The sequence below is a fragment of the Schistocerca cancellata genome, chromosome 4 (genome assembly GCF_023864275.1).
Source record: "Schistocerca cancellata isolate TAMUIC-IGC-003103 chromosome 4, iqSchCanc2.1, whole genome shotgun sequence".
NCBI lineage: Eukaryota > Metazoa > Arthropoda > Insecta > Orthoptera > Acrididae > Schistocerca > Schistocerca cancellata.
The window spans coordinates 426,434,933-426,455,423 of NC_064629.1; positions in this window are offsets into that span (position 1 = coordinate 426,434,933).

Consider the following 20,491-nt stretch of genomic DNA (forward strand, 5'->3'; position numbering starts at 1 on the left):
CTGTGTGAAACCACAGTATTGCAAAGCTTGCTTAGCGTGGGATCGGCAAAGTTTACGCCTAACGCATATGATGATGTTACCGCGCCGCTACGGAGTCAACCGCCAGCAGGCGCTGCCCTTGCTCCAGAATGTTCGTTACTCGCCGCAAGATCGATGAGTGGCGCTCTACATATCCAGCTCGTACTGAGGCGTTCAGGCAATCTTTTTTCCCTCACGCGATCCGAGAGTGGAACAGAGGGAGGGGGGGGGGGGTAGGAAATATGACTTTGGCGCAAATTCTGCCCTCCGTCACACACCTCTTCATGGCTAGCGGAGTATATATGTAGATGTAGATGTGAATAGAGATCGCCGCCGATGACCACTCCATCAAACTAGCTAACCGTATTCACTACGCCTCCTTATACAGGGGATAGGCAAAATAATGTGAACACCTTTTACTTACTTGGAATGGTTTACTAATAAGGGGTTGGACCCCCACTTGACCGTAATACAGCTACGATTCTTCTTGGAATGCTGGCATACAATGACTGTATAGTCCCCAGTGGAATGTTATCCACTTTTAGATCAAAACTTCTTCTAACTCCTTTAGTGACGAGGAAGGCGGAAATCTGCTCCGGAGTCTGCGCTCCAATACCACCAACAGGGATTCTATAATGTTCGAGTCCGTGGATTGTGCTGGCCATAGAAGACGCTGCAGTTCAGTTGCATGCTCCTCATACCACGATTGTACTGTCCTGGCTGTGCGAATGGGTGCCTTATCGTCCTGAAACATGGCATTATTGTTGGGAAACAACATCTGGATCATGAGGTGCACCTGATCACCTAAAATCTTCACATAATCGTTGGCTGTAACACGGCCATTGGGAGTAATGATGGAACCAGCAGAATACCATGATATGGCTGCCCACACTATGATACTTCCACCTCCATTCTTAACTGTTGGAATCAAGCAATCCGGATTGTAGGCTTCTTTTGGCGTTCTCCAGACGTAAACCCGTCCCGACGTTGGAAATAACGAAAACGTTGACTTGTCGGACCATATGACGTGTTTCCTCTTATCAGCCGTCCAGGATTTATGCTTCATCATGTTTTAGGCTTCTTTTCGTTGGTTGTCGTCACTAACGGTTTCGGTATAACAGCTCGTCCATGAAAATTCGCTTTATGGAGTTCTCGGCGGACAGTGTCGGTAGATACGGGGCTAAAAGATGGCTATTGAACTCTGCAGTCACGTTAGCCGCCGTAGTTTTGTGTTGTTTTGACACAATTCGTGTTAGCGTACGACGATCTCTGTCAGTTAGTTTTGATCTGCGCCCACTATTACGTTTACACGAGGATGTCTTTCCATGTTTTGTGTAGGCTGCATGAACTTTGAAACAGTTGCTCTTGAAACATTCAATAAGTTGTTACATCATTATCGATTGTAAGTAGGTCATACAGTGTTATTGTATGTATGTAACTATGAAGTGATTGTTCTGTACTAATTAAGATCTTTGAATTGTCAGAGGGAAAGTGGAAGTTTATGATGCATATATTGTAAAGATTTAATAATGTTTAAAAATAATGGAACTTTATAATATATGAAACTTCCTGGCAGATTAAAACTGTGTGCCCGACCGAGACTCGTAAAAGAGATGTTGTACTTTGAATACTGGTTCATACTTAGGGAAGTTGAATTATATAAAGGAAAAGGTGTAGGGAACCCCCTCCGCCACGGAAGGGGCTTGGCGCACGATAAAAGGTGGATCTGGCGGCCAATCTGGGCGGTAAGAGAGAGAGCACATTACGCAGTCAGTGGCCAGCAGTTGTAAAGTCAACACCGTAGGCGCCAAGTCAGGCTTCGGAAGCCGATTTATGTTTAAATTGCCTCGGATGTGGTTTCGGCTGTAATGTGGTGCTCTTGTATTATGGACTGGCTCTGAAATGATTAATACGTCGCCAAGAAGAAATTTGAAAAGAGCCTTAAACTGCAAGAGGTGAGTCCAGATAGCCGCCACGTGCTTGCCACCACTATTGCGCCACTGATCCGCCAACTTCAGGAAATCAGATATGTATCTTAGTATGGATCAGTATGTTTGTGTGTGTGCTTTTTCAATAATAATTAAAGTGATAAAAACATGTGTGTGAATTTTGAAATTGTTCTGATCATAAAACCGTTTTAGGGTCCTATCTTAAACGTGCATAAGGCCGAGCATCCTGTTTCTGAATAACCATTGAATTGTTTCTAGTTTGAATGTGCCAAAGTTTCAGTGTTAAAGTGTATAAATGTTACTAGTTAAACCATCTGCTTCACAGATAATGAAAAAGGCACATAATTTTACTTACAGTATATTTGATTTTGCCTTGACTATTACCATAAACTAATTTCTGAAGTTTTATTTGAGAATAACATTAGAATAAATTACTATATAGTGTTGAAATATAAACAAATTCAAGTGGGGCTAGAAATCCACATTAGTGTAATGCAATTTGTCTCTGAAATAGTTACAGAATTTGCCTGTAGAGTAAAGGACAGTTTATGGGCCCCACTATATTCTTCACTATAATGATAAAGTTAAACTAAATATAGCTTTTGCTAAAAGAATCTGAACTATTTCCATAAAAGAGAGAGTATCAAAAAGTCTTGGTACAGTGTTTTTTTGTTGCATTTGTGATGTTTGTGTGTTAGTTAAACCTTGTCATGCAGCCGGCCGCGGTGGCCGTGCGATTCTGGCGCTGCAGTCCGGAACCGCGGGACTGCTACGGTCGCAGGTTCGAATCCTGCCTCGGGCATGGGTGTGTGTGATGTCCTTAGGTTAGTTAGGTTTAAGTAGTTCTAAGTTCTAGGGGACTTATGACCTAAGATGTTGAGTCCCATAGTGCTCAGAGCCATTTGAACCATTTGAACCTTGTCATGCTTCACACAGTCTCGTGAGTCTTTGATAACTTTTTGGTTTTGAATTGGTTAATGGTTGAGATGATGCTTATTATTAACAGGAGTCAAGTACCATTAATCTTTCTGTGACTGCTAATTTATGCGAATGATAACTACTGCTAATCACTGTCCACTTCGTCCGGTAGCTGTGTGTGTTTACAAAGAGAGAAATAATTAGAGTCCTTTTTGCAAAATTATAATTAAATTCTTTGAACTTAATGTTCCCATATTATTATGCCTAATTAGGCTGGTGACCGTTTATTATTTCATTCACGAAAAACTTTCACTACTTTCATTATTTCCAAAATTAAAAACTTTCTACTAACTGCCATTTTTACGAAATTCATGTCTAACATCCTCTGTCCATTAGGTAAATACACGGTCAAACATTATAGGCTGTCTTGGTTACTGGTGCTCCAGCTAATCGGACCCCCACAAGCTGGAACTCTGGTCTTTCATTGCCCATCGACCTCGGCCTCGAAATGCAAATACGAAGTGAGCACTATTCGCCGACCGCTGGTGGCCGAGCGGTTCTAGGCGCTACAGTCTGGAACCGCGCGACCACTACGGTCGAAGGTTCGAATCCTGCCTCGGGCATGGGTGTGTGTGATGTCCTTAGGTTAGTTAGGTGTAAGTAGTTCTAAGTTCTAGGGGACTGATGACCTGAGATGTTAAGGCCCATAGTGTTCAGAGCCATTTTTTGAGCACTACTCGTAAACAACCTGCACTGATGCGTAGTCCGTACTGAACACGCACAGTCCAGCGAGACACGCGCCTTAACTGCGTTGTTGACCGTCCAACAAAACCATCCCATTACTACCACTGTTCACATTATTTTGCCTATCCCTTGTAGTTAAGTCGGCGCACGGAGTGATGCGAGCAGAAAGCACGACGGATCTTGGAAGTCTGCCATCGACGCCTCCACCACAGTCATCAGTTGATAGAAGCGACTAGTCAGTGAACCACGAGCAGTGTCCAGTTAGACGAACAACTGTAAATGCGACAGAGGAAGTTAAATCTTTATCTCTGCCAGCTTGGCTGCATGGCAGTACTGTAAATAAAAGCGTGTAATTTTATCCAAGAAACTGTGTTTGTGATACCCGTCAGACAGCTGAATATCATTTTCAGAAATTTGTTTTCCTTACATTTTTTTTAAAAAAAATTCTTCATTATCAAAACCATTATAATTATACAAATTTAACCCACTACCTTAATACATTAGTGGGTCCTGACAGTGATACATTTTTATTACATTTTTGCAGCTTAGTGTACTTATTAATGGGTGAGCTACAGTTAACATTAGTAACAATGGGCATCTAATATCTACTTATATTATTTATACCTAATTCCTATTACTAATCTAATTTATGTATGTATACTGCAGCGTCACATATGTGCCAGTGAAAATATAAACCTACTTTTACTTGCCCTGCTCTTCGAGCTAACCCCGAAGAGCATGCCCCTGGCACTGGGCGGGCCTCGATGTTTATTCGCTGCAGTCCCTATCTTAATTTCCTATAACTAAGTCCTACAAACTAACCTATCCTACGTCATCTCCGGTGTGTGTGTCGCAATCGGTAGTTGTTCCCCACTCCCCCTAGTCCTGCACGTGGCGGTTCCCAACTTAGAGGTAGTCGGCCAGTCCTCGCACAGGCGGTATGGGAATAGGGCTCTTAGACTCAGTTGGTGGTTATTGTCGCTCATTTTTTTTTTTTACTGTATCTCTCCTAAATAGTCGATGAGTACTTTTCGAGATACCTCGTTTGCCAGGGTGTTCAAGGTCTGAAAAGTTTCTTCTCGTCTAAGTAGTTGGTATGTGTCACGGTTGGGTAGTCTGTCTCGTAGTCCGTTGGCGATATCATTGAAGAGGGGACACTCGTAAACTACGTGCTCAGGCGTGCCCTCCGGAGCGCCACAGTCGCACGCTGGTGTTGCCCTTTTCCCAAATCGACATAAATATGTCGGGTAGGGTCCATGGCCAGTGAGAAAGTGGATCAACCCTCGCGTAGGCTCAAAGTACTTCAGTCCAAGTCGTTCTCTCACTTCGGGATGATGATGATGATGATGTTTGGTTTGTGGGGCGCTCAACTGCGTGGTTATCAGCGCCCGTACAATTACCCAATCTTTGCTCAGTCCAATTTCGCCACTTTCCTGGATGATGATGAAATGATGAGGACAACACAAACACCCAGTCATCTCGAGGCAGGTGAAAATCCCTGACCCCGCCGGGAATCGAACCCGGGACCCCGTCTCACTTCGGGTAGGAACTGGAAGGTTCTTCGTCCAGTCTCTTCTGCCTCCCAAATCTCCTGCCAGAGCTCTTCCCCTCTTTTCCTTATCTCTCTTTTGTCCCTCAATCTAATACCCACGATATCAGCAATCTTCTCATTATTTCCCTTCTTGGCCCAATACCAAGCCGCCTGTTCTCTAATCTTTATGTCCAGAGGGCAGAGCCCCATTATGATTAATAGGGCTCCCCCTGGAGATGTTCTATAGGCACCTACGGATCTTAATATCATGCTTCTCTGGACCCTTCTCACTGCCATGGCGGGCACAACCCTCGTGAGCCTGTGCGCCCAGACTCCCGAGCCGTAGCCCACAACTGAGGTTAAAATACTGTTATGATAAAGTCTAATTAGGTGTGGAGGAAGATGGAATCTTTTGTGGCCTATGGAAATTAAGTTATTTAATATCTGAAGGGCTCTCTGGGTGACAGTTTCAATGTGCTTCCCGAAGCTCCACCTCTCATCAATGATAACTCCCAGGTAACGTGTCTCTCGTCGTCGGAGAACTGGTGATCCGTCTATTCTGACAGTCGGGTTTCTAATAAGATTTCCTTTTAGTAGCAAGTAGGTGGATTTACTAGGTGATATCGTCATTTTTGTCGCTTGGCACCACTTCTGGAGTTTGTCTAATGCTGCCTCTATTTTTGGTTCAATGTCTTCGCGGCTACGGCCGCCAACCAACAGGAGGAGATCATCTGCGTAGGCTATCACCTCTAGCACCTCATCGCTTTGTTGTAATCTATCTAATAAAGGCTCCATATGTATGTCCCAGAAAAGGGGTCCTAAGACGGAACCTTGGGGACATCCTTTGGTAATTATCTTTCCGATTCTTTCGCTAGATGATGATAACCAGACCTCCCGATCGTTGCAATAGCTCCTCAGGCAACCATATAGCGGCCCTGGACACTCTTTCTCCCGCAAGCAGAAGAAGAGCGAAGGCCACCAAAGGTTGTCGAAGGCGTCACTGATATCAACCATGATGCCAACCACGTATTTGTGCGGGGTCGAGCTGCAGACCTCGGCCGCCAGGGCGATTGCATCAGATGCTGACCGCCCCGGCCTGAACCCGAACTGCCTGTCGCTCACCCCGCACAACACTCGGTGTGCCGTCAATCTGTCAGCCAGCAGTTTCTCCAATATTTTGCCAAATATGTCCAACAGGCAAATCGGCCTGTAAGATTTCACATCTGCAGGGTCCTTGTCCATTCCTTTCTTTATAATTATTACGTTTGCCGTTTTCCATCTCTTCGGAAATTTTCTCTGTCGGAGACATTCGTTGTAAAGATGTGTTAGTGGCGCAGTTAGCTGAGGCGCCAGAAACTGCACTACCTCCGCCACAATGCCGTCCGGCCCAGGTGCTTTTCCTTTTTTCAATGATCTTATATGGGTTGCCACCTCCTCCTCTGAAAAAGGGTAGACAGCCGTCTCATTACCGTATTCCTCTTGATCTTCATTTCTGAGTTGTTTCTGCCCCTCTGTTTCCCCTTCCGCATTGTCGTCAGGCAACAGGGACCGGAGGAGGACCCCCGCAGTTTCCTGCCAGGACTCCGTCATCCTGTCCCCGTACCTGACTGTTGATAGCTCCAGAGGAGAGCGGATTTTTTCCCTTACCAGCTTGTATGGAAGCCCCCATGGGTCCGTGACTAGCTGATTAACCACGAAATTCTCCCAACTTCTCATCCTGACTTCGCGTAGTTCCTTTTGGAACTTCTGCTTTTCCTCCCTGTATAATATCTGCCACCTTTGGCGTTCCTGCCAGACGACACTGCGCTGGTAGTGCCTCCTTAGCCTTCTGACAGACCGACGCAGTTCACCTAGTTCAGCAGTCCATGGTGACGGAGAGGCCGCCATGGCCCTCCTCCTTGTAGGTACGGCTGCCTTCACCGCTCTTGTCACTGCATTCACCAGTTCCTCTGTTCTCTGGTCAACGTCTATGTCTAGATACATGTCACCTTCCGGTAATGGAGGAATGTCACACTCCCTCGCTAGGCGCTCCCAGTCAGCTCTTCTATAATTTAGTTGCACCTCCCACCCCATGGCCCAGCGGCACTCTCTTTCTTCCAAGGTAAAAGATATCAAGTTGTGGTCGCTTGTGGTGGCATTCTCTAGGACTCTCCAATTTTGAATATAGTTAGCCATATTTGGTGTTACAAGGGTCACATCTATATATGTGCCCTGTCCTCCCCCTGCAGCGTAGGTAGGCGGATTGCCAGGCCTGTTTGCCACCACAAGTTGTGATGCCATTATGAGTTCCTCAATTTTTTCACCGTTGGCATCCCTTGTGCCACTGTACCACAGGGGGGATTTTGCGTTAATGTCAGCTGTTACTACAACTTTTCTTCCCTGCAACGCCGTGGTGACTCTAGCCAGGTGGTCTATGTAGAGTTCTATGTTGTCCCCATACTGGAAATACATGTTTATGAGAATTATTGTTCCCATGGGGGTTTGAAGCTCCACGACGTTGCAGTGGCTAGTTGTGAATTGTGATAGTGTTGTGACTCTGAGGAGTTTATTAGTGATTATGATTGCCGCCTTCGGGTCATCTCCTCTGCTGACTATTTGCCAGCCTGCAGCAGCAAAAGCTATTTTTCCAGCCAGGGAGTATGGCTCCTGTAGACAGAGTACATCTAGTCTCCTCTCTTCCACCTCCCTTCGGAGCTCCTGCATAACGAGTCTGCTATTATGACTGTTAAGCTGTCCAATTGTTATTTTCGTCATTAAGGGTAGTACGTATGTATTCGGTCATGTGGCCAAGTCTTATTCCAGTCGAAAGCAATTCGTCCGTGTGCTACTACTGATTGCTCGTAAATTTCGTTAAGGTCAAATTTCTCACCTCGTCTGTCGAAAACATTCTTGAGCAGATCACGCAAGGCTCCGAAGTCGGTGGGGAGATTCACTGATTTTAGCTGGATTCTGTCAACAGCCTCCATAACCGAGAAGGTTACCTTTCTCCCTTCTTCATGTCCTACCTGGACCACATGTCGTAAGGCAGTGGTCAGGGTTGCCGGCTGCTCAAATCTGGATAATTGCATAGTATACTCCAAGTTGGGGTATACCCTCACCGGATCGACCGGTGGGACTCTGACAATTGGTAAGCTTTGTACAGTGGGGCTCGTGCACTAGCTTGTCACTGTATTTTCTTGAGTGGGTAGTTGATTTATATGATTGATGTGATTGTCTTTTGGCGTTACGATGTGATTGTCTTTTGGCGTTACCACAGTCACAGGATGCCCTTGCCGTTGTTGATGTATTTCCGGCTTTATTCCCCGGCTTCCAGAGGAGAGAGTTTCAGTCGTGAGGGGGAGATTGGTTTGTATACCAATGTCCATTGTTGGAAAATCAGTCTGAGTTGCTTTGTCTTGTATTTCAGTTCTAATGGCGCCGGAGAGCGACCTCAGAAACTCCTTGAATCTGTTTGCCCTCACGGCATCCCTCCTCCTTTTGCTCGGGGACTTTCGTTTTGGCATCCTATTTGGTATACCTGGCTCAGCCATAGTCTGTTCTGGAGATTAGTCTTTGCTCCAGCATTCTATATGTAGGACAATTCCTGCCTGTGGCTCCGCAAGACTTCTTACCTCTTTTCTTACACGGTATGCAGACCGCCGCCGCCTTACAATCTTTGCGGCTATGACCATGTTCTCCACATTTAGTGCATGCCGGCTCCCTGGTGCACAACCTCAAGACGTGATCCAGGTCACCACAGTTGTGGCAACGAGGTACCACGACATAATCTCTAGCGTTAACGGCGTGAAAGCCAATATATATTCTGCCCATTGTTGTAATGTTCCGCCACATTTGCGCTGACACCTCGGCGACGTGATGAACAACATCACGACCCCGTGGCCCAGTCTAAAATTTTAATTTAAAACAGTTCTTGAATTCTTCTTCATTAATTTCCTCAAAATTTTGCAGCCTAATTGTTTCTATTAATTCTTCATTAGTCATTATTGATGGTACGTCATATAATATGACTAAAGGATTACGTTTCCTCGGTGGTTCGCATTTGACCACCGAGTTCAGTTTTTGGTTGTTCAACAGTTTTTCTTTGTCATTCTCAGAAGCAACTTCAACTATGACAGAATTTCTACTTGGTTTTACTCTTTTAATTCGTATCTTGTCTTTAACAGGATCTATGCTTTTTGTGAAAAGTTCTTGGATCTTTTTGACATTGGTGTCCTGCCCAGGTAGTGTCCTGAGGAAAACTGCCGTGTCAGTTCTCTTTGTGATTCTGTCTATTGTGTCTTTGGTCGAGTTTTGTGGGCGCTTTGTGGGCGCTTGCACGGCCACAGCTGCCCACGTCTTAGCTGGTTGTCTCCTTAATCTATCATTCTCTTTTTCGAGTTCCTCAGCCCTTCCTTCTAGTCTGGCGTGGGCAATAGCCCATGCTGCCAACTCATTCTTAATAATGGCAAGACCAGCTTGGCTTATCTTGCCGTTTTTAATTTGTTGCTCCATGAGCGACGCAATTCGAGTATATCTTTCCATAACTGTTTCATTCTTCGCCTGTCCCTGCTCGTCCTGGGGAGAGGGATCAGGCGCAATGGAAGCTCGTTGAGGCGCACACGTATCACTCGTTTCGTTAGTAGCCATGACTGACGAGTGATAAAAGAGAGGTGGGAGCCCGTCTCTTGCCCCGGCATGGGGGGGGGGGGGGACTTCTGCATCTCGCCCACCGACCTCGCCCCTAGGTCAAGGGCACTTCCGAGCTGCCAGGTTCAGCGCACCGTCGCCAGTGCACTGGTCCTCGTCGGTGTCCCCGTCATCGACGATTTCACGCGACGCTCCTCGGCAACTGCACCCCGCACTCCGGAGAGGCGGATGCCCCTCTCGCCCTTCGCCGCCTACTTGCCCGAGGTTCCACCATCTGGCCAAGGACCCGCTCCTACTCAGGTGGCGGGCCGGTCCCCCAGACGTTCGGCGGTCTGGACCCATCTAACCTGGCCCAGGTGATGTCACCACCTCCTGGGTTTGGCAGAACATGCCCCGGTTACCCAGGGGCGCGGCGAAGCGCCCTTGCCGACTCGCGCCGCGATCCCACGCCGACAAACGAGATCGCCGGCGTGCAGAGCACGTGCTGGTCTGTACCCTGCGAACAGAAAGGGACTGATGTTCGGTCCCTCGACACAGTTCCCCCTGTGCCACGCACCCTTCGCTTTCGCATCGGGTTGGGTCGCAGCTCTCCCTTTTGACGCAAGGCAGAATGCCGAGCTTGACGTCTGGCACCACGGGAAGGCGGAAAGAGCCACTTGGGAAGGAGAGGCTGTAAGAGACGCATCACTTCCCCGAGTGAGGACGGCCGCGGCACGCTCGACGTAAAGCGATACGCTCCAGTGCGAGCTTCCGTGCCTTACGGCGCGCCGGCAACGGGCGGGCCCGCACCAAAACGCGCCGTCAAGCGACTGACCTCACGCCAGACTTTCCTGACATTTGAATCTATCACCGCAGTTTTCAAGAGATGCGTGGGAGTGGGTTGATTGTTCCAAATGAGCACTATCGGACTGGACACACATGCGCGCCGTTCCCAGGCAGTCGTCCAAATACGAACTGCTTCTTTCTCGTCCTGCAGTATCAGATGGGGATACACCTCGACGCACTGTCTAATCTTTCCAGTAAGGAGTTCGATGGGTCCACGGTGGTAGTGTTGGAGAAAAGATTAAATGTTGCTCCCACTCCAAGAAGACTTCCTGTTACAGAATTTATCTGCTTTGTAGAGTATGCGGGACACAGCCTCCCTAAATACCAGGCGGAAGAAATAAGGCAAGAAGTGTTCCGTACATTGCGTCAGGCAGAAGTCTTCCACGGAGAGAGCAGCTATTCGTTTCCTTAGGAATGATGAAGAAGTAATAGTTTCACCAGCTGACAAGGGAAATGCCACAACTGTTTTGACACAAGACGATTACGTCATCAGGTGGATTCACTACCTAACGAACTGGCTTACAGAAGATTATGTAGCGACTTCAAAGAAAGAATTAAGAGTTTCCCTTTTGAAACAGGGCATGTTGTCGGAAGATTTACGCAAGAAACTTCATCCTGGTGCCGCCATTCCATCAAGGTTGTGTGATGTACTTAAGATACATAAGGGAGGGTTCCCTTACGCAGCGTAGTTAATAATTTGGGTGCACCTTCTTACAACATGCCGAAGTAATTAATATCTGTTCTTATCCCACATGTTGGCAAGTGTGTACACCATATCTCCAGTTCGGTGGATATAATCCGACGGTTGTAATCTTTAATGCCGGGTTCTTCGGATTTGCTAATGAGTTTTGATGTGGTATCTCTATTTACACGAGTCGTTTTGGAAGAGTCCTTATGTCTGATAGCTGAAAAACTGGATGAAAAATTCGTGAAACCTTGTCGTCAAGTGTTGACTTCTACGTGTTTTTCATTTAATGGCAACATTTATTTAGCAGAATGACGGAGTGGGTATAGGTAGTCCTTTATCGTCCATAGTCACCAATTTATTCATGGAGGACTTCGGGGATAGGACGCTGAGGACTTCAGAATTGCAACCACTGACACGTTTTTTGTCTGGAGACACTGACTTCATGCTCTCAACAGATTCTGGACCGCTTCAGCTATCTGTATCTCAGTATTAAATTTATGATGGGAGTCGGAAGTAATGGGAGATTTTGACTTTGACCGTCACCGTTTGCAAAAGACACGATGGGATTCTGGGCCATAGTATTCACCGAAAGCCGACACACACCGATCAGTATCTTTTCGGTAAGAGCCGCCATCCACATTATCAACATAGCGGCGTTCTTAGGGCTCTGGTACGGAGAATATATGCCATTTCCGGCGGTGACAATTCAACCCTGGAACTTCCACATTTGAGGCTGTGTTTAAGGAAAGTTGGTATTCTGAGAAGCAGATTCACTGGGCTGTGAAGTTAGGACCATCCCCAAACATGCATGAAGAGAAGTATAGATCAGTGGCCTTTATTCCTTATTCTGGAGGCATATCGCTCACGACTGGAAGAATTTTATGAAGTATTAAGAGTTTCTGTAGTACACCTTCCAAGATTAGAGCATTACTCGGCTCTGATAAAGATGATCTGAGACTTAGGAAGCATAGTCAATATAAAATTCCGTGTCATTATGGGAAGTCTTTATCGGCCGTTCGATTCGCACAGTTCAGGAGAGGTACGTGGAACATCGCCGTCACATGAGGCTACAACAGCCTGAAAAATCAGCGGCAGGAGAACATTGCTTAAACGAGGGACACGGGATGAAATTTGACGAGACTGTGATTGTTCCCGGTACTTCTGGTTTTAGAATAGTGTATTTAAAGGGTCTAAATGTTGCGCGCCGCATTTTCACACAATAAGAACATACCTGGTAGACGGGGGAAGAACACAGACAGTTCTGTGGCCTCGATCCGTCTGACATAACAGGAATCATGTCAACTGCATACGTGAAACCTCTGCTGAAGGCATGTACTGAGGGTGCACCGGCCTTAGGTACCTGTGTGTCAACTGGAAAACGAGGCTGCTTGGCTGACCGATACCTGAAGGGGCGGAGGGTATTGTGCCTGATGCACCCTGGTGCACACAGGTATCCCTGAGAGTGCTTTTGTTCGTCTGTTTGTATTTGTGTGCTCTCCAGCTCAATTATCTCTTACATGATTACACAATTCCATTCAGTAATTTTTTGTCTTTTTATACGTGAATAAAGCATGATTTCCTCCATTAGAAAAGAGCCTATCTACTAGAGCCCAAAGCGGCGAACTGATTGGATTTTCGGTTTTCTGGAAGACTCTTCTCGGGGGCTGTTATCATACCTCACCCTCAAGGTATAGCAGCAAAAAATTCACATTACTTAAAGAATATGAGTCCGTTGAGGTTAAGGAGTAATTCATAAACTTTGGGAATTAATCTTTCTTTATTTATTTCCGCTAACTTTCATCTTTTCTATTATGGGGTCCGCTTTTCAATGATTATAATATTTAACTTTGCGGCTGGACGCCCTTTCTGACCCCACAGCCGTCAAGGTAACCTAAGGGAAGGAAGTTGTGGGCGCTGTCTATCTGTGAAAAGTGAAAATTTGGTTCAGTGTGCTACCGTATTTTACCCGTTTGTGTGCCGTACTGTCTGAGGCGGAAAATGGGGACCACTCCAGCATTTGCCTAAACAAGTGTGGGAAACAGCCTAAAAACCACTCTCGGGATAGCCGGTGCGCCGAATGGGGTCGTTAGTACACCGCGCGGAATCGGTCATCTCCCTGTCTCACAAGCTAGTTCACTTTGCGTTACGCTATCTGAGCAGGTAGAAAGCATGTAATTAATGAGTGCGCAAATCTGCATATCAGTTTATCAGTGACGCAACGTCTGCCGATACACAATAAATAGGTAATGATGATACATAGGTTTAGAGGAGGTTTTTGTGAGTCGTCATCTAGTTCCATTAGAAAGACTGAACTCGTAACGACGGCGAAAAATCTGTGCTTGGCGAACAAATCGTAGGATATGAATTGTAACGACGAAAGCTCAATAAATAAACGTGGTACCTCTACACAAACAAATTAAAACTCCATAACATAAAAAATTACGACAAGCTCTAGATTGCGTAGTAGACCCAAAGCTACTAGCATAAATATCCAACAGCTTCATGTGAGAAGGAAAATAAACAAATAAACTCACTGAAGATAGCACAAAAAGTGTTGAAACATGTCTGGGTGGAAACAAAACCACAAAGGTGTCTCGCATGAGGCGGAATTCCTCACCAATTTTCTGAGCGAGCACGGAAATAGGAAGAACTGCAACATTCAAATGATGATTAGAAAGACTGACGTTTCCATTTAAAGCAAGCCGTAGGAACATGCGCGCTTTCACGTTCAGGGATACACGTACAAGGTCAAGCTGGCTATGAGACTGTAGCTTAACGTCGCGAGTGGCCCTTCCAGTAGAGGGAGAAATTAATAGTTTTTACTGCTGTTGCAGTTGATCCGCACGTCACCTCCCGCGCAGTTGTACGAGGAAGTGGCATGAGTCAGGCAAGCGTCCTACGCATTCTCTACCGACATAGGTTCTATCCATGTCACATCTCTATCCAGCAAGAGCAGCATGGAAATGATTATGAGAATCGTGTTAACTTCTGTACATGGACGTTAAGACTGGATACTCCAGACGTATCATGTATCTTCTTTAATGATGTAACCACATTTACCAATCATGGCCCGGTAAACCGCCAAAATATGCATTACTGGTCTGTTGACAGTCCCCGTTGGCTTCGTCAGGTGTAACTTCAGCGTCCATGGAGTGTATACGTGAGGTGTGGGATAGTGAACCATTAGCTTAGAGGTTTGTTTTTCATAGACGGAATACTAAACACGCACAAGTATCGAGCCTCCTAACACACAATCTTCCACGACGTATGCTAGATGACGTTTCTCTGCAGACGAGCAGGAGTCTCTGATACTAGCATGATAGCAGTCTAGTTCGTAGTGCACGAAGTATTGCAGCATGTCTTTACGAATTGTTTCCAAATCGATGGAGTGGACGGTCCGTTTCCCAGAGCGAACTTCTGAGGACATTTTTCTGCAGAGAAAACTGAAAGACGCTGCCTACAAGGACATACCAATTACATCCGATGATATGCAATACGTATTACTGCAGCCTGTTCGGACATCTAAGCTGATATGATAGCAAGTGTGCAGCAGTCGTTCCATGCCAGACTGGAAGCGTGTGTTCCTGCTGCCGGTGGTCATTTTGGACTTACACTGTAACGATCAGTTTTCTCGTTAGTGGTTAGATTTTTGGCAACATTTTACAGGTGCTGCGGAGGGTAGAGGGAAACAACTGGTACCCCGATTAACCGTCAGAGTCTTTTAAACAGGAGCGTATTCGTCTTTCTTGTGTACCGATAGGAGCATTTTTCCGCTGGTTCCCTTCTTTTCCCTGCCACAGCAGGGCATGTCACTCGTATGAAAATAATCTTATGGGCCAGCAAAATTTTGATAATTTATTTCTGTGAGACTGAAAAAACGAAAAACTAATTTTATACATCTGTTAAGGCCTTTTGCTACTTCTTACGGCTTCTGCAGTACTTGTTAGCAGCAGACACAGTGGCTGCACCAAAGACTGAGACTGCGTGGAGTTTTACAATTATTTATTGAACTTTTCCTTACAATTTCTCCCTCGTCGTCGCTGCCCAGCCTGAGGATCCCCCCGCGTGGCTGCTGCTGTGTAGATTCTCCGACAATGCGCGCAATGCCGTGGCCGATCGCACTCAGAGCCTCAGGCCACCAGTGCTCCGCTGAAATCAGGGTGCCCTGTGGTTGAGGTGAACTCGTCGCCGCTCGGCAGCCGCGTCGCCGTGAGGTCAGCTGCCGACGACTGCTGCACCGGCGGCTGGGAAGCCGTCAGTCGCGATGTCCGCGAGGCCCCGTCATGGACGGACCACGCGGCGTGGGGCCGGGTTGCCGCCTGCGCTCCACTATCCATATCCGGCAGGAGGACGTTTTTTACCCTCAGTGGTAGCTTCTTGTTATTACTCCCGCAGCATACTGCAGCGTAACTTAACGTGCTGGCCTCACTTCTCCTTACTCAGCACTCTCCAGGCTTCGCTTGGCGCCCGGTCTGTGTGCGTCCTTGCGTCAGCTTGTTGGTAGACTGCAACTGTCAGCAAGGCTATCTGTGCAGCGCTTATTTCGCAACGCCTCGATCGCCGGCTGCCTCTGTTTTACCATTCTCCACTGCGTGAAGCAACGCTTACTACAAGTGGCCGCAACACTTCAGAACGGATTTTAAGGGCAAAAAATGTTGTTTATGCGTCAGTACTACAACATGGGGCTCCAGAGCTCTTTGTGATCTCAGAGACACTTTACAGCATATTTCTCTGTGCTACGTCACTTTGTAAACTAAGTTACCGCCTCACACAGGATTTTACGTACGTCTTTTACGTGTGCCAAGTAGGATAATTTTGAACCTTTGTAACTCGCAAACGACTCTGTTCGAGATAGAGATCTTAGGAACAGATGGTAAAAATTTCAGCCTCTTGCTGTGCATAGCCGTCTTGTAATCCACTGCTCGGTTTTGGCTAAATGATTTTTCTGCAGTTCATCGGCAGAGGGTTCATCAAACCAGCTTAAGCTACTTCTCTACTGCTTCACTCTTGAACAGCGCGCGGAAATATCCAACGCTTAAATCTTTCCGTGAGGGCTCTGATTTCTTTTAGTTTGTTATGATGATCATTTCTCCCTGTATGGGTGGGCCCCAACAAAATATTCCAACACTCTGAAAAGAAAGTTGGTGATCGCACGTTTATGAGAAGATCTTGTCGCGACGAAAACGCCTTTGTTGCAATGATTGCCACCTCAGTCGCCTATCATACCTGTGGCACTGTTCACGATAATACAAAACGAGCTGCCCTTCTTTGAAATTTTTCGATGTTCTCCATTAGTCCTATCTGACACGGATCCCACACCGCACAGCAGTACTGCAGAAGAGGACGGACAATGGACAAGTGTAGGGTAAGCAGTCTTTTTACTAGACTTGTTACATTTTCTAAGTGTTATGTCAATAAATCGCAGTCTTGTTTGCTTTTCACCTGAACATTATCTATGTGATCGTTCCAATTTAAATTATTTGTAATTGTAAGTATTTAGTTGAGTTTACAGCCATTATAATTGTGTAATTTATCGTGTAACCGAAATTTAGCTGATTCCTTTTAGTAGTCATGGTAATTATTTCAAAATATTTTTTATTGAGACTGAATTGCCACTTTTTGCACCATACAGATATCTTGTCTACATCATTTTGCAGTTTTGATCATCTGATGACTTTACAAGACGGTAAATGACAGTATCATCTGCAGACAGTCTAAGAGGGCCGCTCCAATTGTGTCTTAAATAGTTTACATTCGTACACTGAAGGACCAGAGAAACTGATACACCTGCCTAATACCGACTCTGCAGGAGAGACGCTCAGTAGCTCGGTACAGGCTTTTGTTGAAGTTTCGAGAACATACCTGCACCGAGGAGTGGCTAATGGTTCAAATGGCTCTGAGCACTATGCGACTTAACTTCTGAGGTCATCAGTCGCCTAGAACTTAGAACTAATTAAATCTAACTAACCTAAGGACATCACACACATACATGCCCGAGGCAAGATTCGAACCTGCGACCGTAGTGGTCGCTCGGCGCCAGACTGCAGCTCCTAGAGACGCACGGCCACTCCGGCCGGCTACCGAGGAGTCAAGCAGTTTATTGCTCCCTCCTACGTATATCTCGCGAAGAAACCATGAGGATAAAATCAGAAAGATTAGAGCCCACACAGAGGCATACCGACAATCTTTCTTTCCAGGAACAATACGAGACTGGAATAGAAGGGAGAACCGATAGAGGCACTCAAAGTGCCCTCCGCCACACACCGTCAGATGGCTTGCGGAGCTTGGATGTAGGGGTCCCCGCGAGCACGCAGAAGTGCCGCAGTACGACGTGACACGTACTCGACTGACGTCTGAAGTAGTGATGGAGGGAAATGACACCATGAAGTCCACAGGGCTGTCCATAAATCCGTAAGAATGCGAGGGAGTGGGGATCCCTTCCAAACAGCACGTTGCAAGGCATCCCAGATATGCTCAATAATGTTCATGAACGGGGAGTGTTCCTGGAGCCACTTTGTAGCAATTCTGGGCGTGTTGGATGTCGCATTGTCCTGCTGGAATTGCCTAAGTCCGTGGGAGTGCACAATGCACATGAATGGATGCAGGTGATCAGACAGGATGCTTACGTACGTGTCACCTGTCAGAGACGTATCTCCACATATCAGTGCTGCCATATCACTCCAACTGCACACGCCCCACACCATTACAGAGCCTCCACCAGCTTCAACAGACCCCTGCTGACATGCAGGGGCCACGGATTCACTAGGTTGTCTCCGTACGCGTACACGTCCATCCGCTCGATACAATTTGAAACAAGACTCGACCGACCAGGCAACATGTTTCCTGTCATCGACAGTTCAATGTCGGTGTTGACGGGCCCAGGGAAGGGGGGAGGGGGGGGGGTGCGTAAAGCTATATGTCGTGCAGTTCAAAATGGCTCTGAGTACTATGGGACTTAACATCTGTCGTCATCAGTCCCCTAGAACTTAGAACTACTTAAACCTAACCAACCTAAAGACATCACACACATCCATGCCCGAGGCAGGATTCGAACCTGCGACCGTAGCGGTCACGCGGTTCCAGACTGAAGCCTCTAGAACCGACCGGCCACAGCGGCCGGCTGTCGTGCAGTCATCAAGGGTACACGAGGGGGCCTTCGGCTCCGAAAGCCCACATCGATTATGTTTCGTTGAATGGTTCGCACGCTGCCACTTGTTGATGGTACACCGTTGGAATCTGCAGCAATTTGCGGCAAGGCTACACTTCTGTCACGTTGAGCAATTCGCTTCGGTCGTCGTTGGTCTCGTTCTTGTAGGATTTTTTTCCGGCCGCATCGATGTCGGAGACTTGATGTTTTACCGGATTCCTGATATTTACGGTACACTCATGAAATCGTCGTACGGAAAAATCCCCTCTTCATTGCTACCTCGGAGATGCAGTGGCCCATCGGTCGTGCGCCGTCTATAACACTACGTTCAAACTCTCTTATATCTTGATAAACTGCCATTGTAGTAGCAATAACCGATCTAACAACTGCTCCAGACACTTGTTGTCATACATAGGCGCTGCCGACACTAGCGTCGTATTCTGCCTGTTTACATATCTCTGTATTTGAAAACGCATGCCTTCAACAGTTCCTTTGGCTCTTTAGTGTAGATCAGCAACAGCAGAGGGCCTATAACACTTCCTTGGGAACGCCAGATACTACTTCTATTTTACCCGATGTATTTCCGTCGATTATGATTTCTGACAGGAAATCACAAATCCAGTCACACAACTGGGACGATACTCCGTAAGTACGCAATTTGATTAGAATTGGCTTGTGAGAAACGGTGTCGATAGCCTTCTGGAAATTTAAAAATGTCGAATCAATTTGACGTCTGTCGAAAGCACTCATTACTTCGTAAGAATAAAGAGGTAGTTGTGTTTCAGAACAACGATAATTTCCGAATCCGTGCTGACTGTCAATAAATCATTTTCTTCGAGGTAACTCGTAATGTTAGAGCGCAATAGACATTCCATAATCCTACTGTAAATCGACGTTAGGGAAATGGGTCTGCAATTCAGTGGATTAGTCCTATTTCCTTTCTTCTGTATTGGAGGACATCAAAGAGAATAATCCCTTCAGAGTCCCAGAAGACCGTCGCCGTATCTTTACCGACAGAGGGTGCGGGTTTGAACATTTTTTTTGGAGGAGATGTGGTGTGCCGCCACTTCTTGGATTGCCGTTTTGTTTCAGGTTCAAAGTGCTGGACCCATGTTTCATCGCTTGTGACGACGTTCGTCCAAAAATTGTCACGATCAGCCCTGTAACGCGCAAGCAATTCCGCATAGATGGTCCTTCGTTGCTCTTTATGGCCTTCTGTTAGGGGAATCCATAGGGCACAAACTTGTGAGTACCCAGCTGGTGGACGGGTGTGTCAGCAGTACCAGCAAAGACGTCCAGTTGAGGAGCGAGGTGTCTGACTGTGATCCGTGTGTCATCTCGAATGAGAGTGCCCGCTCGTTTTAACATTGCAGGAATTACAGCTATGTGCGGCCAGTCGGGACGCGATCTTGTTGCGATGATGACAGACGCCTAGCCCAGCGACTCACCAAGCTTTTGTTCATTGCCAGGTCTCCGTAGACATTCTGCAGGCGCCTATGAATATCTTCGATGCTCTGTTTTTCCGTCAAAAATATCTCAGTACAGCTGTCTGATTGGAATGTATCTTCGTTACGGAAGCCATTTTGAAGGCTACGTATAGCGCCGCCACCAATTGGAACTTCATGAAACTGCAGAGGCTGAAGTGGGAATATTCCACAATGGCACACAAAAAATTCTGCAATTTTCAAGCGAAATTGGCCGGGTAATAAATGCCCCTCGCACATTATGACGTTGTCTAAGATCTTTGTGCTTGTTGCCACTATAGCCTCTTAAATCAGCTGTATGACTTCTCAAATTTTCAGATTGATTCTTTTCTTCTGAATCCTAGTCGCGTGTGGCACATTAAAAATAGGGGTGACGTCAAATTATATTTGAGGGGAGGGGGGAGGGGAGAGACAAATAAACTGCAATTCAACCACCCCCTCCCCCGGCCCCCTCAGAACTGAAATTTGGATAACGCACAAATGTTTCTCAGAATAGATGATATAGTACTCATTTCCTTTTTCTGCGGCATTCAACGGTCGAAAATGCACAATGTATCGCGA